Raw genomic sequence first — 14914 nt, forward strand, 5'->3', positions numbered from 1 at the left:
CCCGGCGTTAGGCTGCGGGGGTGGTGGAGCCTGCCGGTGCCCCTGCACTTCCCATCGATTGTTCTCTCTTATGGGGTTAGAGCTACCAGTCCTGATCAGGTTTATCTTTCCCCCCCTCCCACCCCTAGTTTGTTCCTCGCTGAATTCAACGGTGGGGGTTTATTTCCTACGCCGGTGTGCAGACTGGCCCCGGATTAGCTGGAATCAGACAGTGGGTTATGGTTTTAAAAAGTCAGCCCGCGCTGCTTGTGTGCAGAAGAGCTCAGGGTCTTTCGGGGTTGTTTTGTTTTGTTTTAAAATACAGCAATTACAAACCCAGAAATGCAAGTCAGATTGCGATCTCCGTCTGAAGCCTCATCCCACTCCCAGTCAGTCTGTGTGTGTGTGTGTGTGTGTGTGTGTGAGTGTGTGTGTGTGTGTGTGTGAGTGTGCAATGCATTAAAAACCACAAGAGCCAGCAGAGGGAGGGAGGCAGAGGTTCACAGGCTCACAGCCCGGCAGAGAGGAATTGCACGGGGAGCGAATTAAAAGCTTCATCTACTACCCAAGGTAAGGAAAGATTTCCAAAATAGCTCTCAAGGACTGGCCTGGTTGCTTTCATTTTTTGCAGCAGTAACGTCTGCCCACAGCCTTGAGATCTGCTCCTGAGGAAAGGAGCCCCTACTTTTACGGAGCTGTCAGATCCCTGCAGACTGGCAGATTGTGTTTTAATCTCTTCAACACAGGCAGGAGCTCTTTTTGCGGATAAGGTGGAGACGTCACTGGAATAAAAGGAGGGGGGTGATGCGGGCAGACGGGGATCCGATCCGAACTGGTGGCTCTGGTTCCGAGGGAGAAGTTTGGTAAGGGAGGGGCTCTGGTGTCTGTCGGCTCTGGGAATTCTTTTTGCGCCCTGAGGTCCTGAGGACTCATCTCAGCAGATAGGAATCGGAACCAGACTGGGCCGGGCCAGCAACTGCACAAAACCAGGAGTTTCCTGGCCTTCTTGTGTTGCATTAAAAAAAAATAAATATATATTTGTTTTGCCCTTGAACGTGCCCAAACATGACTGCTTATTTTTTAGGAACGTGAATGGCAAAATACTGTACTGTGGTCGACAAAAGATTCTTCTGAGTGTTTCCAAAGGGATCTGTGCAGATCACCTTGGGGGTATGAAGAGAAGGTGAGGGGGGGTTTACAGTACATTGGAGCATATCAGGTACTGCTTGTGATGTTGAGTGTTACACTGAGGTGCGGTAACAGCGAGGGGTGAGGAGGGTACCCAGGGATGCTGAGTCCTTATATTAGAGAAAGCTTCTGGCCCGGCTTTAGTACCTCCTACTGTACACTAATACTATCAAAGCCCAGTTACTGTACAGTTACTGTTCCCCTTTGGAAGGTAAATTTTTGGATAAGGACAAGCAAATTGTCTATCTCTAGGCAAAAATAACAACTTTGATTTAGTTCAGGGGGCTGGATCTCTTGACCCTCATGAAAAGTTCACAGTTTTCCTATTGTAGCCTAGGTTCGGACTGAGAGGAATTCCACTATTGTTTTTTTGTTTGTTTTTTTTAACTTTGAGAATGCTTAAAATAAAATAAACAGCAAAAGTCAACCCCCTCATCCCTGGGGACGCTTCATTTTTCCAAAATTCTGTACATATGACCTTTCTATTAATTAGTCATTCATACTGTATTTCTGATTTGAGATTCATGCTGTATAATGTGAAATTCACAAAAAAGAAAGGGTCAGTTGATATTCACTGAAGAATGTATCTCATGAAGGTGCCTGGCTCTAACCAACTGCACACGGTGAAGCAAAAACCTAGGAGTGGAGCACCACAGAATATGGATAGCAAATATCTATTTCCCATTAATCATAAGGCCAGACCTGTGTACAGCTGTTATGCAGCTAAATGAATACTGCATCATTTTCTTTTTATTTCTTCACCAGTGATTAGTTCTGTTCCAAACATGGAACAGAAATATCATTCTGATGGTGGATGTCCTCCCTGGAAAGCAGGCTTCACGGTTTATGACATGTCAGAGCAATGACACAGAAAAACCAAAGGTCCATCAAGTCCAGCATCCTGTCTCCGACAGTGGCCAAAACAGGTGGCTTGCCAGTTATTCACTTCCATCACTTGAGATGTGCCGGTTTTTTGCAATGGCTGATTTCCGACATATTATCAAATGAAAACATGCCAGTACAATCCATATACGCTGGTCGTGATGTTGCGCACCACCGGATTGTATTGGCATGTGACTCCTTTTCCTGAGTGGTAACTTAATGTGAAATCTTGAACTGTGTAACATGCTAATTCGATCCAATAGTGCGCAACACCACGTACAGTGTACATGGATTGTATTGGCATGTTACACAGTTCTGGATTTCATATTAAGATACCACTCAGGAAATGGAACTTCTACTCATTGTGGACAATACATAGGCACCCCTCAGTTGTGAGCAGCAGCGGTCAAAAAAGCAGGGAGGAGGAATAGCCTAGTGGTTAGAGCAGAGGACTATGAACCAGGAGACCAGCATTCAAGTCCTGCTGTCGCTCCTTGTGACCTTGGGCAAGTCACTTTACCCTCCATTGCCTCAGGTACAAAAACTTAGATTGTAAGCCCTCTGGGGATAGAGAAATACCTACAGTACCTGAATGTAAACCGGTGCGATATCTCAATTGAGATGAATGTCGGTATATAAAAATAATAAATAAATAAATAAACAAACAGAACGATAGGAAATATTCAGAGAGAAACAGAAATCAAAATATGGTGAATATCATAATACCATGATATGACCACACCTTGAGTACTGTCTGCCGTTCTGGTTGCTCCTGCAGAACTAGAGGAGGGCAGCAAAAATGATACAGGGAATGAAACGGCTACATATTGAAGAAAGGCTAAACAGGTTAGGGCTCTTCAGCTTGGAAAAGAGGTGAGTGAGAGGGTCTATGATAGAGGTTGATTAAAAAATCATGAGGCATGTGGAGCAAGTTACTAGAGAACTGATATGTCCCCTTTCAAATAGTATTATGAGTGGGGAACATTCCATGAAACAAACTGGTAGGGGATTTAAAACAAAAAAAAAATATTTTTTTTTTAGTCAATGCACAGTTAAGCTATGGAATTTGTTGCCAGAGCATGTGGTGAAGGCTGGCTGGGTTTAAAAAAAAGGTTTGAATTAAGTTTCTGGAGGGCAGGTTCAACAATTGTTAGGCAGGCACACTTGGGGATCGCTATCTCTTACTTCAGGGAGTGAGCAACGGGAAACGGATCTCCCCATTAGGACCTGCCTGGTACTTGCGAGGGACCCTGATAGGCTCAGATGGGATTCTGGGACTCTTCTTATGTTTCAGTGCCACCAAAACTCCTAGACAAATTGCCAGCACCCCTTTTCCTTCCCTCCTTCAAATGTCTCTGTAAATTACAAATTCACATGAATTATTTTTAGAAAGTTTCTCGTCCTCTTCACCCCCAGACCCACTTTCTGCATTCCTTGGCTCCTTGGACGTAAACGGAATCCTTGTGGGTCTCTCTGGGAGGAGAAACTGAAACAGCCCTGTACTGCCTGGTGAAGTGACCGGCGTGGCACGATGCTTAGAGGCAGCTTCTAATAACAGCGAGTAATTCTTTATTCACGCTACCACGCCCCTTCCTGCCATCCTTATTAAAAAAAAATAAATAAAGTGCCATGCTTTCTGTATCTGTACACAGATATTTGAAAAACACAGTTCAGAGGGTGAATTCAGAAAGTCTTGTTGAAATGTTGCTATAGGATATTACCTTGCTAAAAGGTCAGAACAGCTATTTTTCCTGCAGTCACAATCCTAAACTATTATTATTACTACTACTGCTCCTTATCATTTCTATAGCACTGCTAGACATAAGGTGCCCTCTAGCCTCTAGCTGAGTCTGCCAAGAAGATGCTGCGGGAGGGCACTGCTCTCCGATAGGCACCGCAGAAGCTCAGAGGGATAAAAACGTTCTCAGAGGCCAGGCCACTCTTTGCATTGTAGTCCGGTGGTAGCACTCTGTGCGTTTGAGTAGATGAGAGGCAGCTAAAAGGGTTTGCATAAATGTTTAAGAAAATGTGTGGATTGGTAGGCCCGATGGCTCGGCAGCAGTTCTGCTACGTTCTCTGTGCAAGACCTGAGTTAAATGCCTAGGTCAGCTCTTCTACTTCCTGGGCCAGCCAGGTCTGGGGATGTTACCCAGGGAGAAGGCGCCCTCCTAGTTATTATGCAGTGGGGACATCTAGTGGTGACTGGATTAAGGGCTCATGATTACAGGGCCCTGGTGCATGGACCTGGCCCAGGACCACTGCTGCAATGACCCGATTGGGCGTGCTGAGGCTGATATAAAAGAGGGGGAGAAAATCCCCAGTTGTTTGGAAATGAAGGCTCACGGCCTTGGTCGGACTGAACAGGAAGTACAAAGGAGCGGAAGAAAACTTCCTGGCGAAAAAAAAGAAAAAAAAAAACAGGATAAGAGAGAGAGTCTATAGGTTATGTAGGCATTAAGAAAGCCAACAGGGAATACCAGGATTCCTTGGCTGGAAGCGAGGCACTAGCCTACTGAAAGTATATTGTGCAGGGAAAAGTTTGGTCAGCCTTTTAAAATAAGGGAACATTGTTGTTTATTTTTGGAGGGTTGCTCTCTGAAAAAGAAAACGATTTAAGGTTTCTTATCTTTATTCAAAGAGTAAAACTTTTTTTTTCTTTAAGTAGCGCAGTCGCTTCCACAGACGTAAATATATTCTACGAAGCTGCAGCAGCCTTCCAAGCTGCATCAACTCTGCTATATGTAGGCATGTCTAGGGTGAAATGTCTTTTGGCACCTCCTCCCATTCTCTCCAAATTTCTTTTTTTTTGTGAGGGTTGGGGATGTTCCAAATAATATTTTTTTTGGGGGTGGGCTTATCAAATAGCTCATGAAATATCTGTTTCTGTAGCAGTTGCTGTTCTTTTTTTTTTTTCATTATTTGCCTTCCAGCCAGATAACTTGTCCCAAATATTTAGTGGACAAACATCCCACCGAATATACTCTCACAAAGTTTTCTGGCTACATATAACTAGTTAACTTTAAAACCTAACCAGCTATGCGTAAATATAACCGTGTTAAAGTTATCCGGTCATGGTGGCTGGATAACTTGCTACTTAACCGGATATCTTCACGAGAACTGCCTCATTTTTATCGAGCTAGATTTTAGCCGGATAATGACTTATCCGGCTAAAACCTAGCCTAAGTGACTAAATATTCAAAAACTTGCCATTTAGCCAGATAGCTGGTGATTTATCTGGCTAAGTAGCTTTGAATATTTACCTCAGTGATATTAGTTCAGCATTTTAAAAAGTCTGAAAAAGGTACAAAGAAATTGTGAGCTATCCAATTACAATTTAGCTCTGTTGAGGCAACTTTTGCTGCTAATTAAGAAATTGCTGTGATTACTTTGCGCATTTGTTTGACCTGTGTGTTATGATTTCTGTTTATGAAAAATGTTTCAAGTTATTGACTGACTCTTGTATTATTATCCCAATAACATATGTCACAACCTAGTGTGCTGTCCTTGAAATGAATTGGAAAACGGTGTGATATTTTGTGCAGGGATTCTCTTCTCCCCTTTCTCCCTATACTCAGCTAGCATGCCGTGTGTGACTATGCTGGTGTTACGCTCATTAGAGTTCAGACTGATTTAGTATATTTTATGCATTTTATCTCACTTTGTATCTCTCCAGGGTCTTGCAGCTCTTAGGTGATTAGAAGGTCGTGATTATTTATGCATGTAGTGAGTAGATTTTATCAAGAGTTGGGCAAATGCACAGGTTGCATATTAAAATAAAAAGTAGAGTCCCTAGTTTTTCAGTTTAATGTGGTTTTTTTGAATCTGGTTTTTAATTACTTGGTTAGGGAGTTGGAGCAGTCTAAATAATTTATTAAGTCCATTTATTAGTTTTTCATAGACAGTAGTCATCCAGCGCAGGGCCATCTTGGAGTTCAACTTCTGTTGGTGTTGGCTTCCACCAACTTCCATTATCTGTGACTGAAGACATGCCAAAGCCATGTATTTCCTTCTGTAAAAATGTTGTACTGCAGAAGAAATCATTGACCACGAAGAGGCAAAGTTTCTTTCTAATCAGTGTATCCAGTACCACCATTGGATCATATGTCTCTTGTGTTTGTTGACGTCTGTTCTTATTATCCATACCTAACAAATACAACATGTCTGTTCTGGCAAATGACTTGATACATATAATAGCCGTTAATGGCCATAGTGCCTGCCCTTTTTTGATACGTTTCTTCTCTTGAATTTAGTCTTCTCTGAAAGTCTTACTTTCTGACATTGAAGATAGGGCGAGTAAGAGCACTATTTAATATCATTGGGGGGGGGGGGGGTGACAGCTGCTAGGCTGATGTATAAGGCGCGCTGAAATTCGCAAACTCTGCTTTGCACGTTAAAACAACTTGTGCACTTAAGTTGGGCTAACGTGCACAAGTTTCCTCTTTTTGCAAGTGAAGTGATCTTGTGCATTTTTTGGCTTTGCATGTACTAACTTACGTGCATAAATTTACTCTTGCGAAATTTCATGCAAATTCAGTTAATGAGCTGCTACATTACCAAAACTTGTGTAGCCCCCTAATTCGGAGTGCAGGGCCGAATCATTGCAGAGGACACACTTAGTTCTAGGACTAAGTTCCAGTTCACGTGCACCAGTCCTTTCACCTCAGGGCGTGAATTCTTTGAGTTGCGGAGGAGACTAAACCTCCAGGACCCAAGGCATAGCATGGGGGAAAATAAAGTCTTTTTCTCACTCTCTCTCTCTCTCACTCTTGCTTGAATGTACTCACTGTTTGCTGACCTTATTGCAGAGACCATCTCTGTCCCCAAAAACACACTAGACACTTGAGCAGGGCCTTACAAAATTAAAACTTTACTGTAAAAAAAATCCTCAATCAAATCGGCTGGGGCGCCTCTCGTGCTAAGAAATTTGAGGTCTTAGACAAACAAATGACTTCAATGCAGAAAGTTCATACTAGCTTGGTGGTTTAAGGGGAAACTAAGCACGCAAAGAAATTAGTAAATTTGGAAAATGCTCTCAGGTATTTAAATCTCAGGCTTGTAAACTTTCCCCTGGTGTCTGTTTCTGCCCCAATTGATTTGTTCCAAAAATATGCTATGGAAAATGTCAAAATTTCCCCTGAAGCTATGGCACCGATTGCTAAGGTGTTTTTCCTTCCTCTGGAGATGAGAGGGGAAAATATGGAGCCCGATCAAGCGCATCCAATCCTTTGGACTTGATAAAGTTCCTTGAAAATTCGACGGAATACTAGAGGAACACTTTTGGTCTCTCTTGTTTTTCCCCAAGACTGGAACTCTTTCCTCAGATTATTTTTTCATGACCGATTATCGTTGTTTCATGATCAACAGATCTGGGTGTACCCTGATGTTATCCATATATCTCAAGAACGAAAGAACATTTTTTTGTCCAGAGGTGCACAATTTGTTATGTGTTATCCGTGCAAATGCCTGGTGACATTTTCCTCTGGGAAATGTATATTTTTTTGGAGCCTTCTCAATTAAGATTTTTTTTTGGATTCTCATGCAGATAATGGCTAATGTAGATCCTGGTCCTGTAGGAGAATCACTTTTTTTTTTTAATGTTGTTTTCTTCCCAGATTTGTACTTTTTAATTATTTCTTTGTCTTGCTCCCCCCCACATTTTTCCTTTGTCAATGCCTGAGGCATATATTTTCTCTTTCTTTTTCCTTCTTTTCTTTTATGTTGTCTCTCATATTTATTAATCAAGTACTTTCTTGTGTTATCAATCTCAAATTCATTAAAAATAAAGTAAAAAAAAAAAATTCGTCTGATGCTTGCCTCTAAGTTGGCAATTGCCCTTTCCTAGCAATTCATCTAATGAGTCAAGATGATTTTTGTAATCGCAATCCCAATATGCATTAACGTAAGTGTATCTCTAGAACTCTGTGCCCAATAAATAAATGTTACACATTGTTCTAATTTGCAATTTTAACATTCTTATGGGGACAGTGCAATCTTTGGGGGTCATTTTCTATTGCTTATTGTGTGTGATAGCTTGCTAGGGGAGGAGTCGGGGCAGCGAAGGGCTGACTCCGCGTTGTCTTCGCTGGCGGCGATAAGGTAAGACACGTTATTGTCGCCAGTAGCGCGCCAAATAACTACACTTTTTATGGTGTCGCTATTCGGTACGAAAGCCATCAGTCGGCGCACCGCAGTGGTGTGATGGCTGCCGTCTTTCGCAGGCCCGCACCCCGTTTTCGCTGGATTCACTATTCTGCGTTAGAATGGTGAATCCAGGCCTTTGTGACTTAAAAGAATCCAGAGATATGGTTGAAGGTACATCCACATTTTGATGAATGAAACTGCTTTAACTCATAGAGGTAACAAAGGACCTAGACTTCAGCTTGCTATAATAATTCCAGTTGAATTATTGGTCTACATTTAAAAAGATGAAGTTATTTGAAATTTCAACCATACAGAATATAGGATATTGAGGGAACAGACCTTGGCATTTAGAGTTTTGCTTTATAACTTTTCATGATAAAGGAAGGCCTGGAGATAAATTGGGGTTTGTGAGTCTTTTCATGGATATTACGTAAGGCAACAGCAGGCAGTTTTGCTGCACAGCAACTGTTATAAAGTGTTAATTAAAAACCCAATTGTCAGCAGATTTTGGCCAGTCAACTAAAATGTTTTGTGTCTAGCTTACAAAGTATAAGAATGCATAGGATGATATAGGAAAAAACTGGGACACCAAAATATGTGCAGTAAAAGGAAATGAACATAAACCTGAATTTTATAGATGTGGTATTGACTGTAAGTATTTATAGAAAAAGATATAGGACGTAAATATCAGATATGTGTATCTGTCAGCGCCTGTTTCCTGTCATTTTTGCTGTCAGCACAAGTGGTTTGTGTGCCTCTGCCTACGTACCCTCCTATATTTTGAGAAAAATGTCCCCTGATTATCAGGGCTGGAGCTTCCATTAGGCAAACTAGGCGATCGCCTAGCGCGCCAAGATTTTAGGGACAACGAAATCCTACTGGCATGAGATCCAGAGGAGTTCTATGCCAGCGCCAATTCTGCCAAAGAAGGGAGCACTGTGCTGGATCCACTGCCGCCGGTAGGAGGGAGCGCTGTATTGGAGCAGTTACCAATAGTTAAATATTTTGTGTGTGTGTGTGTGAATGACTAAAGGTTTCCCTAGGAGCCAAATATGCATGCACCGGCCCCGCTGATTCTGCCAGTAGTTTCTGCAGATTTTGGATTAATTGTACATGATATAACTCCCCCCTCTCCTCCCCAAGAGGTTAATAGCTTAAAGTCATCTGCATAAATCAAGTGTGTGTTTTGACTGAATTCCTTGATTTTCTGCATGTCATTAACCTTAATACATAATTTTACATGGATTAGGTCTGATGAGACCCACCAGTGCTGCTGGAATTGTTTGTTTCAGTGATTACCTGTGGTTCTTCCGGGCCATCCTGTGACCTCCTGCACACTTCAGTACCCTGCCGGGGCATTGCAAAATGAAACAGAGCTAATGCTGAGAATGTGTGAATAAAATGAAGAGGGGATAAGAATCCGGCGTTCCAAGAGATGGCTGGCGGAGTGGAAAAGGCTGAATACTGCTAGCTTATGGTTTCCGATAAAATCTGGTGTCTGACCACCCAAGCAGATGCGTTTCTTAAATTCAACAGCTGCACTCAGGAGGCTCTCCTCTGACATTCTTGTGCGATAAGCAGGTCCTACTTTTCCTCCGATACTTTTAGGAGGGGCTGAGGGAACTGGTGACATTTTCCCCTCATTTCTGTGAACTCACGATGCAGGCCACAACTGGGCAAGATGCAGAGGCGTTACAGCTCGCTTAAAAGACTTGGGGCACAGGCCCACATGGTCTCCGCGTTGAAATCATGACAGTTAAATTCAGCAATCATAATGAGCCCCCCCCCTCACCTCCCCAAGCACAATCCCGTAAAATTACAGGACACCCGTGTTAATAAGATCCCGCCGTCCTTATGGGGACAATTTAAAAAAAACCGACACAAACCACATTGGGAAGAGCCATGAGGGGATACACTGAACGGTGCCGGCCGAATCTGACACGACCACTGACGCGCTTCCAGTTTCCCATCAAGGGGGCTCTCAGCAACTCCGCTCCGCTTGGCGAGGCTCTCCTTGTTTTCACAAATACCTACAGTACCTGAATGGAATCTGCTTTGAAGTGGCTGAAAGGTGGAATATAAATCAAAATCAAATTTAAAATATGTTAAAAAAAAAAAAAAAAAAAAAAGAACCACTGCTTATCGCTGGGATAAGCAGCAGGGAATTTATTTGCCTTTTGTCATCCTGACGAGTACAAGTGGTCACTGCCTGAAACAGGATACTGGGCTTGATGGACCCTCGGTTTGACCCAGTATGGCAAATCTGAGGTTCTTATGTATTTAATCCTTCACCACCTCTCTCTATATAAATAAATACAAAAAATGTACATAGAACATATAATTACTGAATGCTGAAAATTACGTTCCAATTGTAACCTCCTGTTGGGGCACAGCAGATCTGATGCCTGTTTGTGAGCTGAGCACCATTTTGTGTGAGTTCCAAAGGAAAAATGCTCGAGCAAATGGTGTAGTGGACTTGGCTGAGAGGCAAGGGCTGTAAATATCATGTGGGACAGGAAAGGCTCCACCAAATGCCTCCTTCCCTCTGTGACCCCAATCTGAATGCTTCCCAGCGTCTTACACAAAATTTAGACTCTTGTATATTTGAGTTGACTTTAAATTGAACACATTCTGTATTTAATTTTAATTTGATACAAATTCGCTGCGAGGCAACTGTCTGCCCCTAAAGTAATCAAGCTCTTGGGAGAAAACAACCCATAATTGGGGGTTGGAGCAAAGCTCCTTACTGTTGTTTCTGCTAAACTGTTCTCACACCAGAGAATCTAAGGAGCACAGACCTGATGTGAGCGAATTAGGCCCTGAACCAGCCTGAAGAGAAACCCGGCTACCAATGCATCGCATCAGCCTCTCCATACATGTGCATTACTATTATGCTGACTGTAAGCACTTTAATTCTGAAACAGAGTTATAAAATCATTTAAAAAAAAAAAAAAAAAAGTTTTTTGGCATTCTAGAGAGTCGCCAAATGCTTGAGTGCACATTTGTTCTATTTATTTAAAAGGTTTGCTATCCACGCCCATCGCGACAGCTTCGCGGCGGAGTACAACAGTTTAAAGCATACATAATAAAGCAGCAAACTAAGACAAACAACATTAGCTCTGCTTGTCTGCTATAAGTCATAAAGAGCAGGGTTCATCGTTAATGATGGAGTATAGCTGCAGCCTATCCTTCCGTAGGGAATGCTTGCTTAAACAGATAGATAGGTTTTTCGAAGCCTCCCTAAATGTAAGGAGGCAAGGCATGACTCTCAGATAAGTGGATAGGGAATCCCAGAATACTGGGCCCGCCACAGAGAGTGCCCTGTCACCAGTAAATCCTAGCCAAGCCACGTGTGGTTCAGGGACCTCTCCAGTAAGTTCCTTCCTGCCGATCCCAATGCACAATTTGGCTTATGAAGCCGTGTTTAGACAAATGGATGAGTTCCCGTGCATTGGCTTGTGTATCAATATTGCTATTTTGTAACAAGCGCGCCACTTTAATTCGGAACCAACGCAAAGTCAGGTCGATACCTTACCAGCCACCTCATGGCGGCTGGCATTTATTTACAGCAGCGAGCATCCTCTTGGCGACTAATCCCCTCTGCTGCAGCTAAATCAGGAAGTTCTCCGGTGCTCCACCGCTTCAATTTGGTTTACAGTACAGCCTGCTTCACTATAATCTGAAAACAGGGCCGGTGCCAAGGGTATTAGGCACCCTAGACAAACCTTGCAGCTTTGTGCATGCCCTCCCCCCCCCACACACACACACACTCCCAGCCCTCCCCACAAATAACTAAAAATTACACATTTTACATGAAAAAGGGCAAAGTTCAGTCTTTTGAGATACAAATTTGCCTTACAACAATGAGGATAACTTTAAAAGGTATGTATGCACGCCCATATGCATGCAAAGTTCCTACAGTATTTTATAACCTGCGTGCATGATTTGTATAGGTTATAAAATATACGCACGTATGCGTGCGAACAGGCGCGTGTGTGTCAAAAACTCACACCGCGCAAATTCAGACGTATCCGGCTAAATAGCACCGCTTATCCAGATGAGTTTTGATATATCTGGCCAAGTAGCACAACTTAGCTGGATAAGTCTGAAATGCGCCACTTGTCTGTCTATGTAGCATTTTTCAGATTTACCCCCCTAACTGCCTGATTCACCAAGGCTTTTCTCTCTTTCTGTGTCTGTGGGAAAAATACCTTGCTAAATCAGGCCCTAAGTCAGATAGCCAGATAAGCCTGAAAGAAAGCACTACTTAGACAGATAAATGTTAAAGCACTACATATCCAGCAAATTCAGATAGCCGGATAAGTCTACAAGCGCCACTTAGCCAGCTAAGGCCTAGATTTATCAAAAATGCGATAAGTTTTGATGAATTAAGGAAAAGGGGCATGGCTATGATAATCTCAGAGTTACCGTGTGTTAAAGTTTTCACACCCCACAATATCTGTGCTTTGCTACTTGCAAAGTGTCCAGACAGGCATTTCCTTATTGGGGGGGAGAGAAAGAGAGAGAGAAAGAAAGAGAGAGAGAGAGAGAGAGAGAGATCTTTATAAAGCTTTCATGGTAGTCAAGTATTTATACCACTATAGGAGGGTCAGCTAGAAACTCGAGGTGAGGATTTGGTTGTGGTCTAGGGTTTGGGGGCCAGTTTTACACGCAGAGTGAGACGTACGAACAGCACAGTAGACCTCGGTGAAGTTTTGACGTGATTTGGAGTGAGGAAAGTCAGGCTAAGGTGAGATTACTTCAATGATCTCTCGCCGTGGCTTGATAGTGCCCTGGTGGTGAGTCCATCCAGCTAGGGCGAAAGAACATTGTAGAGAGGCAATTTTAAAAAAGTTTAACCTCATGGAACCATCCAGGGCCTGGTTTACTAAAGTGTTTCTCTCATTCAGTATCTATGAGAAAAATATTTTGATGAATCAGATCCTAGGTAGCTAATTTATTCCTCCATTTCACCCATTTCATAAATTTGGGTGATCTGTGCTGTTCCTTCCCACCTGCCTCCATGTTCATCCTGATTGCAATCTTACTTTGAGTCGGCTAATTCCAACATCCGTTCTCCATCTAACTCAGGAGCCCTCTGGCTAGCTGTCGTTTCCTGCTCCTCCAGGCAGCCCTTAAATCTGAGACCTTACCCTTAAGAGGATAACTTTGAAAAACGAAGGTGCACCCATGTATGCGGGCAGTCACACAGCATGCACACGTATGTAGGTCTACGCATATTTCAACATATTTTATCCGCTTATTTTAAACACGCGCGCAGACAATTTACGTGCAAAAGTAACCGAGGACTTACTCGGGCGAGTCCTGGTTTGCACACGTGGCTCGGCCAGTTTTATAATGTGCGCGTGTCGAGGCAATTACCAGGTTTAATCAATTAGTCCACCAGTTCACTCCCTCCGTCCCCAGGTCATCGGGACTCTTCTGCTTCTTCAGCCTGAACCCCTCCCAGTTTACTCAGACCTGCCCCCCCCGGTCAGTACTGCACAATGAGCAGGTTTATTACCACTTACGCCAGATAATTAACAGATGGAAAAAAAATACGCGAGTAAGCTGGAAAAGGTACATGCGTATATGGCTTTAAGAGCAACTTACGTGCACACATGTTGGCCGTGCTCTGCAATGCCTCTAGACTGCCCCTTTTTTTGTGCAATGCATATTTGTGCGTGGAAAGTGAATATATGTGTGTATTTGTGGCTTTTGTAAAGAACACAATATGCGCGTAGCGGCCACTTACCCACATTATATGCTAATTTATGCACATGTAATGCTTTTAAAATTTGCCTTTAAATATTACTTCCCCCAGCTCCAATGTACTTTTTCAAACTCCTGATCTGAAGGGAAACTCCCTTTTTTTTTTTTTTTTTTAACTGTCATAACTCAGTCTTTGCCAAACGACCGTGCAGCTGTGGTCAGCTCTAGCCCTTGATTCTAGAAATCAAAAGGACAGTTAAAATGCAATCCAGATGGGGTAGGAATTTAGAATTAAATTCTTTATACTATTTTTTTTTAAATCTTTTCATGCTTCAGTAATACTTTAGGGTCATGACCTGCACATACTCTTGGATGCTTTAGGCCAACAAATCTTAAAACAATATATTTGAACAATATGAACTGAAAGATATTACAAAAATGCAGACTTGAAGTAGATTTATTTTTTTTGGGGGGGGGGGGGGGGAGTTCCAGCCACTTTCGTTTTTACATTTTAGCTTTAAGTTAACGCACCCTGAGTTTATTTTTAAACAATACCTGTGTTAAAAAAAATAAGAAAAGAATATCAGTCTTCTTGACTTTAAAAAAAAAATGTCTTCTTGCATTTATAAAGAGGCTAAGAGATTGCCTCTAGGTATTTACAAAAATAATGCTGACTATTCCACTAAAGTCTGATGTTATGGTCTGATAAGATATTATAGAGGTTAGGGGTAACATCTGGTTAAAGATAGTTGCATTTAATTTGCATTCTGTTTATTTTGATTACATTCTCTGTAATCAGTGGTTCTCGACCCAGGCCTTGGGAGATACCCAATCCGTTGAGTTTTTAGGATATGCACAATGAATATGCTTGATATAGATTTGTTAGATTTGCATATAATGGAAGCAATGCATGCAAATCTATCTCATGTATATTCATTGTGGCTATCCTGAAAAGCAGACAGGCTGAGTGTGTCTGCAGGACTGGGCTGAGAACCACTGGTCTACAGGAACT

At 42.4% G+C, this 14914-nt stretch overlaps 1 protein-coding gene across 2 annotated transcripts in view; it reads left to right on the plus strand.

Moving 5' to 3' along the window:
* The first annotated feature begins 271 nt into the window (after positions 1–271).
* KANK4 (KN motif and ankyrin repeat domains 4) overlaps positions 272–14914 on the plus strand; it is a 93872-nt gene continuing 79229 nt past the window's right edge. The window contains exons 1-2 of one of the 2 annotated variants that reach the window (XM_029617854.1): positions 272–549; positions 1064–1162. The gene's annotated coding sequence lies outside the window, so the exon portion shown is untranslated. The remainder of the gene's footprint in view (positions 550–1063; positions 1163–14914) is intronic. The other variant, XM_029617853.1, reaches the window with a different exon arrangement.

Source organism: Rhinatrema bivittatum, chromosome 10 (assembly GCF_901001135.1).
Source record: "Rhinatrema bivittatum chromosome 10, aRhiBiv1.1, whole genome shotgun sequence".
Taxonomy (NCBI): Eukaryota; Metazoa; Chordata; class Amphibia; order Gymnophiona; family Rhinatrematidae; genus Rhinatrema; species Rhinatrema bivittatum.